At 40.7% G+C, this 18064-nt stretch overlaps 1 long non-coding RNA gene across 1 annotated transcript in view; it reads right to left on the reverse strand.

Annotated features, from left to right (window-relative positions):
- The window catches only part of LOC308528564, a 36893-nt gene extending 19172 nt beyond the window's left edge, over positions 1–17721 (reverse strand). Inside the window, exons 1-2 of the long non-coding RNA XR_013996712.1 lie at positions 17664–17721; positions 15228–15378 (exon numbers count right to left, since the gene is read on the reverse strand). This is a non-coding gene — a long non-coding RNA (uncharacterized lncRNA). The remainder of the gene's footprint in view (positions 1–15227; positions 15379–17663) is intronic.
- Positions 17722–18064: the final 343 nt, after the last annotated feature.

Here is an 18064-nt window from a genome sequence, read left to right on the forward strand (position 1 = left end):
GGCTGCCTTGTGGAGGTGAGGTAAGTCATTTTTAAATCCCCATCCACTGTAGGGCATATTCCCAGGCAGGTATGGCAAGCTCAGGTGTGTCCACTGCCATGGAATGCCATCTCACTGAGGTTGGGGTGTTGCCCAGGCACCTGCTGAGTGCCCAGCAGTTGTCAGATAACCTTTCCACTGCCCCCTAGGGAAACCAGGTGAAATAGTGGAGAGTACATGGGGTAGAGAGTCTGGGTGCCTGGATTAAAGTCCTGGCTCTGCTATTTACTGCTGTGTGACCTTTAAAGAGTTGCTTAACCACCCTGGACTTCAGCACACATGGCCCCCTGGATGGCTTGGAGGATAAAGAATACACCAAGATAACAGATCACATTCTAGTCTACATTCTGCCACTTACCAGCTCTCAGTCAGTATGACCTCACATAGTTTGGTTACAAAAGGAGAATAGTATCTTTCCTGATTGCATAGTGTCACTGTGAGAAGGAAAAGAGAGAGGAAATGTGGAAAGCCCTGTGAACTACACCATCTTCTGCAAATTGATTGAGGGAGTGACACCTCCTTGGGCCTCCTTGACTATCAATTTGCCTATCATTTCCCATGTAAATGTTCAAGCCTTTGTAGGACACTTTCTCCCCAGCACTGCAGGTACCACCCGCAGTTGTATTTTCAGTCATGCAACTTAAGATGGGCCGGAAACTCCAGCACATTGGGTCTCCCTAGGCCTTAGTCGCAGTGAGAAAACTCACAGCTGGGCAGAAAACCCATCGCCTCCCATTCTCTACCCTCACCTGTGTTCTCATTCCCTGGATACACAAGATTGTCTGTGAAAAACTATAAATTCAGGAACTTTTAAGGCATGATTTCTACAAATTTTTTATCTAAGCTGGCCATTCCTCTGTCTACTCCACGGCAATTCCTTTGCTCTCAATCCAGTTTTTTGGAAGCCTGCCTTTTCCTCACCAGCCCATCCCCTTTCCCTGCTTGCTTTTAAAATAAGAGTCCTTCCACACATACAGCTAGTGTTCTCACACAGATGAAATCACAAACACCTTCTTGTGCATTCTCAACCATCTAAGGAAACCATGGGAAGGGTGTTTATATCCCTATTTTGGAACTTAAAAAGTAAAAACAAACGAAAACACAAAAAACAAGTCCTAGAAAGTCTAGGTGACTTGCTCCAAGGCCACACAGATAGTATGTGGCTAAGTCTGGCCCCACACACCAGCCTGCTGACTCAGTCAGCATTCTCACCACTACTCCTTGTGGGTTCCACCAGAAAAGCAAGAGGCATAGCCAGGGAGGAACACTTTCGAGACCTTTTCCAAACAGACGGCCTGAATCCAGAGGTAAACCAGAAAGTAAAGGAAGGAAAAAGTCATTGGCTCCAAGGGGGTCATTCAATCCCCACCATCATGTTCCGGGGACCATTAATATCCTTTAAAGCCCTTAAGATTTCTGAGTGCTTCTGTGATCCTCTTCTATCTGTGGCCCTGGGTTCCACATATTTCCTTCAGACTTCACAGATGTAGAACTTCTCCCAGTGGAAAACAAAAAAGTATCTTCATTTTCCTTTAGAATGTGGATGGGTAAGAGCAGAAATATTTCAACATACCCATGAAAATATTCTGGAGCAAACAAAACATAATTTTCTCCACTTTCTGCACTCACTTCAACAGACATATAGACAGAGCCAGCCTGATGCTTAGATTTATCAGTCAACTTCCAGAAATACTTGGTTTCAAAATGTCCAGGACAGTAGTTTGGTGCAGTGAAAAGAACATGAGCTCTGAAGTCCATCAAGTTTCTACCCCAGGAACGGCCACATAATAATAAGGTGGCTCTGGGATGCATTGACCCTGCCTGGAGGCCTGGCAATATCTTTGGAAAAGTTAATAAATAGCAGGCATCACAAGCACATGGCCCCTGGGCCATATCAGTCCCAGTCATAATCCCCTTAACCCCTGAAATTGTGAAAAGTTTTTAAATTCCTTTAAAAGAGGCCTATCTCCTCTTTGACATTTCTTCACTCCTCCCTCTTGTCTTATACTGACCTGAATCGGAGGTTTGTGTTCTAGGCCCAAGCCCGTGGGCATATTTGAGTTGAGCGCTTCTTCAGGAGCTCCATGAGGGTGTGAAAGCTCCAAGCTGATAGTGAGCACTCAGAGGATACAAGTATCCCCCACTTATCACAAGTTCACTTTACCCCCCTTCACTTTTATGAAATACCTACATCAGTACCTGCTTTTGCTAACTGAAAGACATCCAAAGAGGATTTATACTTTTAATTAAAAAGGTGAAGAGTGAAAACAGCGTTCAGCATTTGTTTGGCAAACAGACATCACTGAGGCAGGGTGCACCTCGAGCAGCGAGAGTGGCCCCCCAAACTCCTTCCCCCAGAACTACATTCAGCATCCCAGCATCAAGCCTCCATAGCTTTGAGCTGTGTCTGGGAGCATCTGTGCTTTCTCTTTTTGTGCATTCGTTAGCCACATGTGTTATCAGGTCACTACTTCTTCACTTTATGCCATTTCAGCTTAAAAAAGCATTCACAGGAAAGATGTACTCTCTGATAGTAGGGGAGACCAGTTCTCTGAAATTCGAGCAGTCGTTGCAACCTGATAGGTGACATTCTGTGATTTGATTTGAGTTTCAACTTTCAGGCTCTGTTGTTGGCTCCTCATCCTCTCCCCTTCCCCATGATGCGTGCCCAGGGTAGACTCATTGGGGCTCTCCTTGTCCCTGATTACAGTCACTCCTATTGTGATCCCATCCCACCTCATGGCTTTAAATACAATCTACAGACTGATGATTCCCAAATGTACAGACTCCCAAGTGTGTTCCAGAAAAGACACATCCCAGGAACTCCAGGCTCATTTACCCAACTGCCTATATGATTATCTCCACTTGACCTTCAAATAGTGGGGTAATTGTATATGTCTCTCCAGAACCTTCCTGGTTTGCATAGAACACCCTGGCTTGTGCCTATGGTCCCCATAGCATCCTGTCTGACCTATGTGTGTCATGGATTTGTCATTTTTATGAAGTATTATCATATCATCTTAATTACAGTAAGCCAGAATGGGTTTGTGAGCTCTCCACTTTATACTTCCAACTCCTGTTGGGGTCTTATCTAGTAACATTGAAGATGCATGGGTGATAGGCAGAGCTTTCACTTTAACATGTGGTTACATTGAAATTACCCATCATTCTTCTCCCAACCCTTCCCAGATGAAATGTAACTAAGATAACTAATATACCTACCTCTTAAATATACCAGGCAAGACACCTGCTCCTTTAAAAAACACGCACATAAAGTAAAATGAAATAAAATAAAATACCCTCTTGGTGTCAGGTAGTGTTATGAAAAGTATTGGAAGCTACTGCTGCAGCCAGTCACGTGGTACGTCAGACGATTTTGCCATGGACACCACTCTGCCTTACAAGATGCATAATGACTCAAGAGGCCAGTCGGAGGTCAGTGGGAAACATGGGAATTATACATGAGGAGGACACGAAAAATGTGCAGGGAATAGAGACAGAGCACAGGTCTACAAGCAGAGTCGTCCTAGTAGATGAGTAGATTTGAGGAGTTTGTCACAAAGGTATAAATCTACAACTACTCATTTATTTTATTGTTTGATAACAGTTTTTATTTTTGCAATAAATTATTTCATCAGCAATGATCTAAAAATGTGAATGCATGCTTAATGAAAAATTAAGCACTGATTTTACCTGCTTAAAAAAATTGATAATCAAAGCATAACTTATATAGACTTATATAGACTGTTGGCACTTCTCATCTACCATGGCAGTGATATCAGTGACCACATGAAAACCAGACACAAATCTACTGAAGAAACTTCAGCACTTCATTCAGAGTTGTGATTGCAAGAAAGCTGTGTCCCTTATTTGGATCCTGGTTTTTTTAAAAAAAAACAAAAAACTAAAAATAGGGCATTTGTGGGTTAATTGGAAGTATAGATACTGGTTAGGTATGTGATGCTATTAATGAACTATTGATTTTGTGGGGTATGATAATGGTTTTGCAATTACGTTTTTTAAATGTCTGTTCAACAATCTCCAGTCTTCTCATCTCCTTCAGAATTAAAAGCTACAGCTCTTACAATGGCATAATAAAACCTATACAAACTGGCCCCATTGCCTGCCACTTTACCTCTTATATATGCTTCCTCTTAACTAGAGAGAGAGAGAGAGAGAGAGAGGTGTGTGAGAGAGAACTCAGGGGATGGTGGAGGCTGCAATCACTAAAAAGTATGAACCAGAATACATTTAAAGTAGTATAAACTGAATAATCCTTTTACCCTACCAATATTTCTATTCAACATACAAGTACAGAAGCATTTATCAACATTTTTTCTAAAAATCACAATTCAGATTTAAGTTGTATGCAAAGATTTAAAAATATAATTTAAAAAATTAAGAGTTAATAGGACATAAAGGAGAATATGTGCCCAGATACAGTAAAGGAATGATAAACTGTAGAATCTCCAGGTTATAAAGAAATGTAGGCATGATTCTAAAAAGATGCTGCTACAGTGCTGGGACCCACGTGTTGAAGATGTGGGGCTGTGAGATGGAAGAGTCTGCCTGCCTAAATCGCTGTTTTGAATATGGCCACACCCAGAATTGTCTTTTGTGTTTTACCTGCATGAAAAATAAACACATTTGACCCGTTAAGAAAAACAATTAAAATAAAATAAAAGGATGCTGTTAAGGGCATGACCATTATTAATCCTCACCGAGACTACACACTGTCCCCCGAAAAATAAAGTGCACAGTCCTTGGTTTCACCACCACATGCAGTAAGCAGGACAGCCTCATTGCAGGCTAGTGTGGTCCTGTTCTCCCAGGTCAGCCCAGGGAATTAGCGCCATATCCCTCCTCTCCACCCCCAGAGCTGCAGGTTAACTCTGAGTGACCTGACATATTGGGAAACCAAACAACTTGGCCCTTGTCCACAAGGCAAATACAAGGCAAAATAAAAGGATGCTGTTAAGGGCATGACCATTATTAATCCTCACCGAGACTACACACTGTCCCCCGAAAAATAAAGTGCACAGTCCTTGGTTTCACCACCACATGCAGTAAGCAGGACCTCCCCCCACCATAGCCAGATGCAAACACCACCGGGGAAGGCAGCATGTGTGACCTGGTAAGAACTCTTGATTACACTGGTCATGCAGTGTTTATAATAGAGGCTGAAAGTCACAAGAAAATGACCATTCCACTTGTAAGCCTTCTCTAAACAACCAACCAGAAAGACAGGAACTAGCTGTGGCTGCCCATTGACGCAGAACCCAGGGAGCCAAAGGTGTAAAATAACATGCAGCTCTGAGGCCATGTCAGCAGTAAGACACTATGAGGATTATGGTATTGTCATCAGCACAACGTGTGTGTGTGTGTGTGTGTGTGGTGAGAGAGAGTCTTACAGCTCTTGTTTAGGCTCCTTCTTCCATGGTGTTGTTTTTCCAGGCAGGATTTTCATAAAACTGAATATACACATACAAACTCTGCAGCTCCTCCTCCACCCTGCTTACCTCACCCCCACCCTGACCCGATCACCTGACAGATGAATGTTCAGTTACTGCAAAGCAAACACTGCTCCTGGCTGAGCTGTGGGCCTGGAAGGCTTTACTTCCCGGTGCCACTCACCTTCGGCTCTAGTGCTTGGGAGCCCAGAGCCCTGGGCACACTCATGTAGGGCTGCAGTGTCAGATCGCAACCCGACTACACACAGGCTCCCTTCATCTCTTTTTACTATTGACGTTGAGAGCCAAGGCACAAGCATTCAAGGAAGCATTGAAGAGCAACAGGGTCTGGAGCCAGACTCTCCTGGGTTCAAATCCTAGCTTTCCCACTTCCTGGCTCTGTGATCTGGGAAAGTTAAGAACACATGCTGTATTATTGTAGTCTTTTTAAATGTATCAAGGCTTGATTTTTAGCCTAACCTATGGTCTATCGTGGAGACTTTTACATGTATACTTGAGAGGAATGTGTATTTTGCTTTTGTTGGGTAGATTGATCTATTAGGTCCAGTTTGTGTAAGTGCTCTTCAATTCCTCTATTTGTGTCACTGTATCTCATATATAGAACATTGTTTCCTACCTATCTCGTGCCTTCATTTCTCCCACTGAGCTCCGGCATCATGAACCCAACCACCTGCTGGCATTTCTGTTATGAACTACAGACACCTCAGGTGTCAACACGACATCACACCTGAGGTTGAGCTCCTCTCTTTCTCCAGAGTTTCTCTGTTTCTCTTCTTATATTCCATATTCTGGTTCGTTATATCCAAGTGCCTAGTCATCTAAACCAGAAACTGGGAGCTTCCCTTAGGTCCTTCTCTCTTCTCAACTCACATTACTGCTTATTGTCCTAAGAGCTGTCTCTGCCTTAATTCAAGCCTTTATTTTTTGTCAACTTCCATTTTCCTTCACTGCCAATCCATTCCCCACAGGGCAACCACAGAGATCATTCTAAACCACAAATCTGATTATGTGATCCATTGCCAGACCTTTTCACTAGCATCACTAGCATCTACAACCACATTCCCCAACTCCAGTCTTTGGAGTACGATCTTCATTATTTTTGCCCTAATAACCATCATCACCATTATCATCATTATCATCATCATGATGTTTATTTGCATAGAACCTGTGTCATTATTTGCTTAACTAAATTTATGACTAAAGCAAATGTGGAAACTGGTGTTTTTTATGTTTGTATCTCTTAGCACCAGTCAATACTGAACATGTAGAAGTGCTTATTAAATAACTGATTAACATAAATGGGTTAGAGACAATGTCTGTGAAATTGGTGGATGGATGTATTAATTGCATATAAAATACAACTTATTTATCAAACACAAAACCTATACAGCAACAAGAAAAGTAACACAGACAGTAACATCTGTGCCCTAAATAAAAAAACAAAAACAAGACAGTGCAGAAGTGTCTCTCATACAGAGAATATACTCTTCTGATAAACTTTTTCTGAGCAACTGCTTCCTTTTTTCTTTTGAACAATGAGAATTTTTTATTTCATCATGTTCGCCTCTTTTTCTAGGCCCAAGAAAATTCAGTCCATTGTGCAGTGACTTTACCATGATAAAAGGATAAAAAGAGCATCTCTATGTGTTTATCCTCCTCCCTGCCTTTATATTTCTATCTGGCCCTTCTTTTTCTTTTGCCCTAATATCATTTTCTTACACAATTAAACTAATTACATGTCAAGCATTTTTATAAACACCTCAAATTATTTTAGAAAAAGTAATAGGGAATAAATAAATAATAACATAATAAAAATGTCTTTAAGTATTTACGAAATTCTTTCTTACATAATTTGGTAAACAAAAATGAAAATTCTATAGTAATTTGTACAAACTTCTTTCTCTATATTTATCCATTCCTGGAAACAAGAAAATACAACCAGTCCAGGTCATTCCCCAAAGTTAAGTGTCCACTCTAATTCCTAGGTAATTGAATTTCATTTCAGATGAAGGAGTTTCTGTTGTGACTGAAGATGACCACATGTTCCCCCCGGGTGTCCTGTAACCATGCAACTGCTCAAACATGTAGCTTCAGTTGCAAGATCCCAGCCCAGGAGTCCTGCTCACCGGAAACAGCAGTGTGCCCGATGTCTAAAACACTCATGCATTGTGTCTGGGATCCAAGAGTTTGCTGCTCCCAGCCATTCAGTCTCGTTAGCACAGCCAGTTCATTGTTAGCTTCAAATTTCACCATGAGAATGTCACAGAAGCTGGAATCTTTGACAAGTAGCAGGTGAAATTCAGATCAATGGACTGATGAGGGCACTCTCTCAAATGTGTTTTGTTTACAGTCTTAAAACTTCCTTTGACTGGATCATGAAAATGAGGAGATTCCCACACATAAGCCATCACTGACTATCATTGGACAAACAAAAATTACACCATAAATAAAAGGGAATCTGTGATTCACTCTTTCTTTTCCAATGTAAGTATAATTTCAGGGAATCGTTTTTAATAAGTCTATTTCATTCAAAAGCTATTGTCTAACAAAGAATTATATAATCAGAATGAGTGTAAATACCTAGACAAATGCATCTATATTTAGGTTTCAATTAATCAATTACATTGTTGTTAGCAGAATGGTCTGACAAATCAATGAAATAGAATGTAAGAACCTAGAAAAAATAAATACAAATAAGTATTTGAGTTACTTACCATTTAAAAAATAAATTTCCTTTCCTAACTTGCCAAATGCCAGATGGAGTAAATATTTAAATGTAGAAAAGGAATGCATAAGAATAGCAAAAGAAAATATAGGTAAATATTTAAACTATCTCAGAATTATAAAATGTTTTTTAAGAAAGAACAGAGTCAGAAACCATAAAAAGATTTCATTATATTGAATTTTAACACTGGCACAGAAAAACGCCACCATAGAAAAATCAAAAGGCAAATGACAAACGGAAACATTTGTAAACTACATAAGAGACTGCTGAAATATTTCCACTTCCGTATCCAAGGCAATCTGGGCCATTACCCAGATTCTAAATGTTTATAAAGGGAGTTTCTGGAGTTGCAGCCCTTAGCGACTCATCTACTCTGAGAGGATCAAAGGGCTGAAAAGGCTGGAAGCTGGAGTTGAGGGAATTTCTGTAGAAAGAGTTGCTGATGTAGTATGGGTAACAACCATGAGAGAGGTAGTACTTAGTCCTCCTCTCAAGCCTAGAGAGAGATAATTTAAGCAGACTTCTCAAGGAGCTTGGTACGTACTTCCTGGAGCATGCAGGACAAGATGGACTGATACATGACTCAACCCTGAATTTTTAAAAAAATGCCCACAAGTGAGAGACAGGCTGCAGCAAACATGCAAGCACACCAGAGAACTATGTTTGGGAAATGACTCCTTTCTCCCTAATAGCACATCAACGTACATGATCTGGGCAACAGATGTGGAATCCATAGTTTGACTATCACCTATGGGGTTCTTTTGAAAGAGATCAAGGAGGCTACATCAGGACATCTATTTTGGATAATTCAAACCAAATCTCCCACTGAAGACAATGGAAAACCCTAGGTAAAAAAAAATATATTTTAAAAGTCAGTTTGGAAGTGCTAAAGAGCTAACTAATGTGGTGAGGAACTACCCCACTGAACTTCTAGAAGAGCTGTAAGCCAGTGTGGGGAGATTAGCATTTGACCGCCCCCCCCTTTTCCCCTAGGACATATGCATATCCAGCAAAGGCAGCTGAGAGGCCAGCAGTGACCAACACGGGCCCCTTGGGATAGAAGGAATCAAAAGAAAGAATCCAGGCCCTGCAAGGATGGATGAGGCCAGGATGAGGACCCAAGGTCTCATTTAATCTGATCATTAGGAGTAAGAATGAACTTAAAATGAACCCACCCTGCGACTTAACCTCTCCTAAATGGTCCAAGAGAACCTCAGGCACTAAAATTGGATAAAGTAGATGCTGTTACCATCATAACCAGCTAGTTAATATCAATAATAGGAAGAGAGCAAAAGGGAAGCCAGAAACTATAAGCATGGTCATCTGGGCAGCTTCACCAGGAAGCTGCAAGTTTCACACTCCCCAGGGACCCACTGGTCTATTCCCTACAGACCACTGGGGGGGGGGGGGGGGGAAGGGGATCAGACAAAGGGGAAGATGTATACGCATGCACAGTGAAGTCGGGTGACGTTGGGAAGGTGCTTGCCTGTCTAACCTGGGGAACAAACATCACTGACTAGAAGAATAGAGCCACTGTATGCACGGAAATCCTAAAGGGTTCATTGATTAAGCTCCTAGTTATAATCCCTACACAAAGAGTTCTCTCTCTTGGGCTCCTGTTTCTGGCTTGCTCTATGACCCATACCTGCCTGTGCAAGAGCCCGCCATGTGGCCTTGGCAGTCGCATGGCCAATGGCCACACAGAGTCCACAAACAGTGGACTGCAGCTGGGAACACAAGCTAAGCTAGCCAGATGCTGGACTGGACTGTGCTTTAATATGGAGTGGAAACTCTGGGCAGTGGCCCTAATCCTAGCTCTGCTGAAGACAAGGCTGGACTTTTTCCATGGCAGGACAGAAGGAGATGGGCCCTTAATTCTGTATCACCAATAAAGCTTTCCGTAATCCCTCATCCTCTTGTAGGGGCCTCAGGAAATTATTTTCCTCAACGCACCCTAAGAACTCCACTTCCATGAGTAACAGGTTGGGATACAGAGGGCACCCCCACTGATAACAATACCATGTGAGTAGTGTCTCCAGGGGCAGAGCAGAACCAAATAAAAGCACCTGCTGGAGGAATGTAAACCCATTTCAGGCCTCAAATTTTCCAATAAATACTTTTTCAGAAATAATGTTCCACATATAATCAAAGAAAACAAGGTTTATAAGGAGATAAGATATGAACAAAATCTAGTACAAATGACACAACTGGACACAGGCTCTAAAGCAAGTATGGTCACTATGTTCCAGAAAATAAAGTCTTGAAATAATCTGGAAACTTAAAAAAGTGATATGGCAGATTTGATAAAGAAAGAAACAGAAATTTTAGAACTAAAAGCTAAAAAAAAATTAAGAACTGTATGCACAGGATAATGCACCATGATTTGCTCAAGTTTAATATTTAAATGAAGGATTGGTTTAATACTCCAAAACCAATCAATGTAATTCATCATATTAACAAAATAAAGGAGAAAAGTTGTATCATTTCATTAGATGCATAAAAGGCATTTGATAAAATGCATTATCAATCCATGATTTTATTTATTTTAAATATATTTTATTGATTTTTTACAGAGAGGAAGGGAGATAGATAGTTAGAAACATCGATCAGCCGCCTCCTGCACATCTCCCATTGGGGATGTGCCCACAACCCATGTACATGCCCTTGACCGGAATCGAACCTGGGACCTTTCAGTCCGCAGGCCGATGCTCTATCCACTGAGCCAAACCGGTATCGGCAATCCATGATTTTAAAAAACCTGTCAGCAAATAGAAATAGAAGAAAACGTCCTCATTCTCATAAGTATCATCTATTAAAAACCAATAACCAACATAATATATTAAACTATTAAATATATTAAATATTAAACTATTTCCCCCTATGATTGGGGAAAAGGCGAGAATGAATGATATCAGCATTTCTATACAACTGTTTTGGAAACTGGGCAGTATTTTTTAATAAACTTGGTCCTTTTCTCCTATTAATCTGTGAGGATTTATAAGAGCTTTAATATCATAACTGGTGGCCCAACATTTGAATTTTTGCAACTTGAGCTCTGAAGCTGCTAATAAGATGTAACTGTGCCCTTTTGGGCTCCAAAACCATTGCAGAGCCAGCAACACCCTGTGCTGAGTGCACTGCTTAATAAATTGTACTCCCTATACTATCACTGTGTGATAAACAGTAACAAAAACACCATGCTTTTTGTTCTATAGGCCTGGGCTAAAACTAGGAATCTGATAAATGCTTATTCACATATTACCCATTGTTCGCATATTATAACCCAACTTGCTTGACCATTGGGTCAACTGACCATTGAAAATTCAGTTGCTCCCACCAATCAGAAAACAGAAAATGAATGATAAAAGTTTATGGTTTTGTTTCCCCTAGCAACCTATCTCTTTGATCATGAGCTCCCTGCAACTTATGCCTTGCTCTGTCCCCTCCATTTGATAGCCTGGCTTTGGTTCATACCAAGGACTATGTTCTCTTACTTGCAAATCATATGTGAATAAAATGTTCTTTTAATTTCTTCTACAATTATGTTAACATCTGTCTCGTGTCAATTTGATTATTCGACCAGTCAGAATAACTTAGAAGGGCAGAAGGAAAGTTATTTTTCTTCCCCTACACTAGACACAGATTAAGAAAGGCATTGCCGTGGTCTGCAAACTGCGGCTCTCGAGCCACATGCAGCTCTTTGGCCCCTTGACTGTGGCTCTTCCTAAGCCTTAGGAGTACCCTAATTAAGTTAATAACAATGTACCTACCTATATAGTTTAAGTTTAAAAAATTTGGCTCTCAAAAGAAGTTTCAATCGTTGTACTGTTGATATTTGACTCTGTTGACTAATGAGTTTGCCGACCACTGCATTAGATTTTAGGTACAAAGATAGTTTACTTTAAATGGACATACTTGTTAGAAAAATGAATTTCATCAGCAGGCTTTTCTCCCTACTGTTAGATAGTTTGGCTTCTATTAAATCATCGTTATTATCCAATTTGTTACAGCACTCCAAAGCATTCATTATCTACGGTTGAATTATAATCATCTTAAAAAGCAGTCAGGGCATTTGTACTACATAACATAGTCAGTGAAATGTTAAACTTATGAGGAAAATATTCTCATTTTGTTTTTAAAGAAACTGCTAAGGAAATTAAAACTGTTCATCTTATAAGAAATGCAAAATCTCAATGCTTAAAATGGACTGCTAGTAATTAGAGAGCAGGGATTTCACATGGGAGGAGGCAGGCCTCTCGGAGGTATTCGGGCCACCTGCCAAAAATCAGCTTTCCTCACAGAGTAGCATTTATCAGAATCACCTGCAGGGCTTGTGACAACTCAGTTGCTGGGCCTACCCCAGAGTTCCAGGCCTGGGGCGAGGTCGGATATTGGCATTTCCAGCAAGTCCCCAGGTAAGGCTGGTACATCTGGTGTGTGGACCACACTTTGAGAAGGGGGTTGTCACAGAAGAAGAACAGGCAGATTAGAACTGATAGATGAAAAGTAAAACTCAGAAGCAAGTAAATGGGGGAAGGCAAGCTATGCTCTAATCACTAGAGCTGGGTGTAGGGAGGAGCCCGGAGTATTTTCATTTGAATTGCACCCTGTGGGACTGGTAGAGAAAGGAGAAAACTGGGTTCAGAGGAAGCAGATGCCAGGGACAAAGGATCAGTCTTGGAAAGTACAGACAGTTTTTAGGGAACAATGAGGAATCTGATCAAATGGAAAGCAGAGGGGAGATGAGACAGGACGATGGTGGCACCAGCTTGGGGGGAACACCCTCCCCCATGGCCAAGGAGGACACACTGCTCTGCAGCGCCACAGAGAGAAGGCTGTGGAGGGTGATGTTCTCAACAATAGGCGTCCAGGAGCACCATGAATCTCCCAGGGCTGTTTCTCAGTAGATGCTGATGGTGGCCCTGGGCCAGATGACATTCCACCAGGGGACAGTGCAAAGCGGGGAGACTAGCAGTTCTTGAACATCTGAACTTAAACCAGGGACAGAGTGCCTAGAAGAACAGATGAACTGGAAGCTTCAGCCGCTCCTCATAAATACCTTTCCCTCAACTGGACTTCCGACTGGAGACTCGCGTCTGCCAGGGGTTGCCCGCACACAACCACGGTGCCCAAGAACTCAGGAGGCATCTTATTTATTCCTGAAATCTTTCCCCTCTCAATTAAGTGAATGTGAATCTGCGGTGGTAATTAGAGGGGCTGCCTTAGCAACCATTTGCAGAATAAAAGTCTCCTAAAAGAAATATTGTTTCACCCACAGATTATTCTGTTTCCACCCTTTATCTAAACATTTACTCCAGTGTTGAAATGCAGGACACCTAAAATCATAATCTTAAAATGACCTTTAATTATGGTTAGCCACAAATAATTAAAGGGTTTCCTTTTATTGTTTGCTCCACTGGAGAGAAATTTAAATTTGAGGACTCTGTATTTACAGAGTGAGATTACAATAACAAGTACATAGGAAGTGCAAAGCAGAAGCCTGTCAGGGGTTCATAATTAATTTCTAATATGTTTCTATAGCCACATAATTTACATAATCACTTGGGAGAGCAGGAAAAAATAATATTTTGTTTTATTTTTGTTTAATTTGATGTTTATTTTTAAATTTTTTTCAAGAAACTTAAACAAACACTATAGAAAGTACTAATTAAGCCCCTAAATCTCAGGCCCAGTAGCAAAATGATTCACCCTATTCTCCCCCCACAGAAATCACCTGGAAAAAGAGGAATCAGGCAGGAGCCAGCAAGCTTTTTCTTTTAAGGTATTAAATTTTAAATAATAAATATGTTAGGCTTTGTGGGTCATTCTATGCTTGTCACAACTCTGCCACTGTAGCAAGTAAGCAGCAGCCAGAGGTACTATGTAAACAAATGGGCATGACTGAATTACCAAAACAAAAAGTTATTTACAGAAACAGGTGACTTCCCAATTTGGCCCATGGGCCATCGTTTACAAACCCCTGGTTTGGGGAATCCTATGAGTTTCCTGCTGCCTAGGGAAAAAGCTTACCCAAGAGTAAGCTAACCAACAAAGCTAGGTGACCCAAATTAAGGAACTCCTCCTTATGAGTCCCTTGGTCCTTGTTAAAAACACATCCCTGCCTTTGAAATAACAGAGCTAGACTACTCATCCTCAATGTCTTATTCAGTTCTGTTTCTCTGAGGATGGAATAAAGCCCCAATAAGATGGTTAGGGGAGTTGCATGATAATGGCCAGGAACTAATGCACTTTCCAAAAGACTTCCCTTAGACTAAGCATGTCAAACTCGCGGCCCAAGGGCCACATGAGGCCCACAACGAATATTTTTGTGGCCCAACCAATATAACGGTATGTAAGAAACATTTTAATAAAAATTTTGTAACTTAATTTTTACAATGTCCTGTTATACATAATTATTAATAACGAACTACAACATTCACTAATGACTGATTACTATAATCATGTTGCATTCATTTCTCTTACGCACCTTACACGCAGGCACACCATTTCTCTCCACTAATACTAGCGGCAAATATTTTAGCAGTCGATTGCCACATCATTAGTCTTGGACTGACTTGTTTGCGCAACAGGAAATATTTCGCTTTCGGAGAACAAGAAAAATAGGCTTATTTGCATTATGCTTATTACTTTGTGCAGTTATGCAGTGTCTGGTAAGTTAATGTTCAATAAAAAATATTAATTTTTATTAAAATGTTCTATTATTTTATGTTAACGATTACTCATTTATTTCAGCCCTTTGTATTCAGCATGTCTCTATAGAAATAAACCTATGTTCCTATGAAAATTGAAGCTTTTGGTTTTTTTGTGGCCCACAGAAACTTAAACCTTGTTTATTTGGCCCTTGTAACCTTTGAGTTTGACATGCTTGCCTTAGACAATGGGAAAATTAGAAAGCAAACTTGATGAAGTCATATGGACATTTTCTTCCCAATTATAGCCCGTTCATTTCAAATATCAATTTGTCTGCTTACAGAGGCTTTCATCACTTGTGAGCTGGTAAAAGTGGTGACACACTTGTGCAACCCAAGCAAGCTCCTTGTGCGACAAAAGGGAAAATATACAAATCCAGATTTCATCGGGCAGGAGCAGCCACTGTGAGACATCAGTGTCCCTTTTGTGCTCCTGGAATAGAACAAGAGACAATGGAACAATAAAGCTAGTGCAGAGAAGTTACACATCTTGAAAATAAAAGAAGTTAAATGTGTTGCATTTGCACAAAGTGCATACATTGCACAGAGACCAGGTATCTCCTTCCTCTCCTTCTCCTGACCTCACCCCAGCTCATCCACAACAGAGATCAACATGTGAAAACCAAAATAAAACACATCAACAGAGAAACCCAAAAGAAGACTTTCAAACCCCTCTGGGTTCACTACCGTGCAGTGTCTCATTGACATTGGCTAAGCACATTCAGGGGCTTCTGTTGACAACTACCCCTAGTGGCTGGCAGGGAGGAGCCCTGTTCCCTGTCTGACTGCAATCCCATAGCCCAGCCCACATGAGAGGGTGTGGGCTCCATTGCTGGTGCTGGAAAGGAAGCTTGGCCTGGACAAAGTGCTTTGCCATCAGCCTTCTTCCCCTTCCTTGGATGACTCCGGCTTCTTGAGAAATTGGTTACTATTCAGGTTGGATGAAAATGCATTTGCCAGGTGACACTTTCATTAGGAAGTTTTTCAGAATTCCTCATTTTAGAGATGCTTCATAATATCCCATAGGATTGGATCTCTAGTCCTAAACCACGCATCTCAAAAAGTGATAATCCCAATTCAACACGGTGCCCTTTGGCTCTCAGCAAGGATGATCCCATTTCACATCTTATTGTTGCTCACTCTACAATCTTACATGTGCCGTAGGCAAGGCAGGCATGCTGAACTGGTACTCCCGTCTTAATTCTTGAATAAATCTGAGATGCTCACCTCCAATCTAGAATCCTATATTTTAATGTAGAAAAATGTAATTATATCTCTTCTAGAGCCTGACCCTGTGTATCTCATTCAAATAAACATCAACTTAACCATCAAAAATAATTTAAGCAGCATTTCAAATATTTATTGGAGTCTTTTTAGAAACAGCAAAGGAGACATAATTCTGATAAAATGTCTTAAACTCCTACTTCCCTGTTTATTTCCTTTCAAACTTTCTCACACTGTGGAGTGGCCCCTACACTGTACTTCTTGCTCTAAGCTCCCCAAACGTGTCCTCCTCACCCCGTGCCTGCCAGCCCTGTGCCCTTCTGGATTAATTACTTCCTCCCGTTGCTAGTTTCAGTCGTTTCTGATATAAAATCTCAGTGGCATCTTTGGCTTCCTCCAATTCCACAGCGCTTTCCCCCCAGTATTCCAATCATCAACACAAATGGCTAGGATTCAAGGAGCCAGAAAGGCTATAAATTGTCCTATATAATTTATTTATAAATTTATTTACTGTTACTGAAATATTTGCATCTGAACTATATGCGCAATATATATGGAAAATGTGCTCTATGAAACAGTGTGAAAAGTACAGTACATTAATTGACTAAACTATGTTAAATATATATTTGTAAATCATAAAAATGAACTGTAAGTTACCTGCTGAACTCTAATGCAGTGGTTCTCAACCTTCCTAATGCCGCGACCCCTTAATACAGTTCCTCATGTTGTGGTGATCCCCAATTTCATTGTTACAAATTGAACATAATTAAAGCATAGTAATTAATCACAAAAACAATATGTAATTATATGTGTTTTCCCGATGGTCTTAGGAGACCCCTGTGAAAGGGTCGTTCGACCCCCAAAGGGGTCGCAACCCACAGGTTGAGAACCGCTGCTCTAATGGATCAATGGACATCCACCTACATGCAAAGGAAAAACACCTATTCTTTGATGAACTTGTCCTTCCCTTATGTGATACATCAGGTCTCAGAGGATTCAGTTTTACACTCTCAGACTTTCATGTTACTTATGATTATGGATTTCACTGCACTCATTTTTATTCTGTGAGTGCTGCACTTTTATTTTGGTGCCTAATAATAACAACTTTGCATGTTTTTTAAAAGATGCCTACATAAGAAAACAGGAACACCTGGAAAAGGCCTGGATGTCTGTCAAGGTCCCCACCTGCATTGAATCATTTAATATTCATAATCAGCAATGATCCACTTTACATGCATTTTCACCCCAATTGCCACAATTCTGTTAAGCAATGACTACTGGGGAAAACCTATGAAATCCTCCCCTGGCTTTAAGAAAAACCATATTTCAGGACTCATCAGCTTCTCCCACCCACCATGATCCATGCGCATCTAATCACCAAATGACCTTCCTACTTAAGCAAGGATTTTCCCAATTGGAAACACTGAGATTATTCAAAATTAAGTAGCAGTGAGACAGCATATTGATTATTCACGCAGAGCACTGCCTGAGTACCTCATTTTCTCTCTCCACATCTTGAGGCAAATTCTTGAAAGAGAGTTTTTCAACAGATCCTAGAAGAAGAAAAGAAATTTAGTGCAAGAGACCCACTGGAGGAAACGAAACAGTGACATATCCCTCTAGTCCAGTGGTTCTCAACCTTCCTAATGCCGCGACCCTTTAATACAGTTCCTCATGTTGTGGTGACCCCCAACCATAAAATTATTTTTGTTGCTACTTCATAACTGTAACTTTGCTACTGTTATGAATCATAATGTAAATAAATATCTGATATGCAGGATGTATTTTCATTGTTACAAATTGAACATAATTAAAGCATAGTGATTAATCACAAAAACAATATGTAATTATATATGTGTTTTCCGATGGTCTTAGGCAACCCCTGTGAAAGCGTT

The sequence above is a fragment of the Myotis nattereri genome (genome assembly GCF_964212035.1).
Source record: "Myotis nattereri genome assembly, chromosome: 12".
Lineage (NCBI taxonomy): Eukaryota > Metazoa > Chordata > Mammalia > Chiroptera > Vespertilionidae > Myotis > Myotis nattereri.